Source organism: Triticum dicoccoides, chromosome 3A (genome assembly GCF_002162155.2).
Source record: "Triticum dicoccoides isolate Atlit2015 ecotype Zavitan chromosome 3A, WEW_v2.0, whole genome shotgun sequence".
NCBI lineage: Eukaryota > Viridiplantae > Streptophyta > Magnoliopsida > Poales > Poaceae > Triticum > Triticum dicoccoides.
This window is the reverse complement of record NC_041384.1, coordinates 53,491,393-53,493,404: the sequence shown is the minus strand read 5'-3', so window position 1 is coordinate 53,493,404 and position 2,012 is coordinate 53,491,393.

Sequence of the window (2,012 nt, the reverse complement as noted above, 5' to 3'; positions counted from 1 at the left end):
TTGCATCTGTGATATGATTGATCTGATCTGATTTATGTACTCAATTTGGCTGGTGGCTTCAAACTGTTTGTTGCAGGAATTGTCAGAATGGAATGCAAAAAACTAGGACAAGTTTGGGTTTGTCTTCATGATATGCGCGTCCGAAAGGACCGCCCCTGGGGTCTTAGCCGAGCTGAAGTTCTGCATATGTCCATTCGAGTAGTTGGTTTCTGTAACTGAGGACATGTATGCCTGTTTGGGTTGTCATCTCAACAATCCTTCCAACAGTATTTGAATTTCCTCGCCTTAAATTCCAATATGTGGTTTCCGTAATCGATCGTGTATGCCTATTTGGAAAATCTCAACAATCCTTGCAGCAGTAATGAGTTTTTTTTGGCATGTGTGTTGTTCGCTGGATGGGTGAGCATGCATGTGTGTTGTGTATCGTCCGGGTGTGCGTGCGATGCACCGGCCGGAGTCTTCATGGCAGGGACGCAGCCCAGGCAGAACTCCACGACACACACAATAGCACCACCTCCCGCGTCGTCTCCAAGTCCGTTTCCTGCAGATTAGTTCTTATGTCTGTTGGTATCAGTTAGTCCGTCACTTCATCATCAGGCCATCAGTACAGATGAAGCAAGGACGAGCATTCAGCTGTACTTTCCACAGCTACTGATTCCACCGCGCAAGTCATACAATGCCTTGCATCTGTGATATGATTGATCTGATCTGATTTATGTACTCAATTTGGCTGGTTTCTTCAAACTGTTTGTTGCAGGAATTGTCAGAATGGAATGCGAAATACTGGGACAAGTTTGGGTTTGTCTTCATGATATGCGCGTCCAAAAGGACCGCCCCTGAGGTCTTAGCCGAGCTGAAGTTTTGCATATGTCCATTCGAGTAGTTGGTTTCTGTAATTGATGACATGTATGCCTATTTGGGTTGTCATCTCAACAATCCTTCCAACAGTATTTGAATATCCTCGCCTTAAATTCCAATATGTGGTTTCCGTAATCGATCGGTATGCCTATTTGGAAAATCTCAACAATCCTTGCAGCAGTAATGAGTTTTTCTTGGCGTGTGTGTTGTTCGCTGGATGGGTGAGCATGCATGTGTGTTGTGTACCGTCCGGGTGTGCGTGCGATGCACCGGTCGGAGTCTTCATGGCGGGGACGTAGCCCAGGCAGAACTCCACGACACACACAATAGCACCACCTCCCGCGTCGTCTCCAAGTCCGTTTCCTGCAGATTAGTTCTTATGTCTGTTGGTATCGGTTAGTTCGTCACTTCATCATCAGGCCATCGGTCATCACTACAGATGAAGCAAGGACGAGCATTCAGCTGTACTTTCCACAGCTACTGATTCCACCGCGCAAGTCATACGGTGCCTTGCATCTGTGATATGATTGATCTGATCTGATTTATGTACTCAATTTGGCTGGTTTCTTCAAACTGTTTGTTGCAGGAATTGTCAGAATGGAATGCGAAATACTAGGACAAGTTTGGGTTTGTCTTCATGATATGCGCGTCCAAAAGGACTGCCCCTGAGGTCTTAGCCGAGCTGAAGTTCTGCATATGTCCATTCGAGTAGTTGGTTTCTGTAATTGACGACATGTATGCCTGTTTGGGTTGTCATCTCAACAATCCTTCCAACGGTATTTGAATATCCTCGCCTTATATTCCAATATGTGGTTTCCGTAATTGATCGTGTATGCCTATTTGGAAAATCTCAACAATCCTTGCAGCAGTAATGAGTTTTTTTTGACGTGTGTGTTGTTCGCTGGATGGGTGAGCATGCATGTGTGTTGTGTACCGTCCGGGTGTGCGTACGATGCACCGGCCGGTTGTGCTGGTGCCAATCCCGTCTCCCAGTTGATTCCAAGGGCACTGTACTAACCCTTCTATTTTGATAGCAGGTACACAAAAGTGAGGCCATGACCGAGCTAGGCGGCGGTGGACTAGAGAATTTCTCTGTTAATTCCGTCCCTCTCTCTCAATAAGTTTCTCTTTCTACTCTGTGTTAACACACTCCC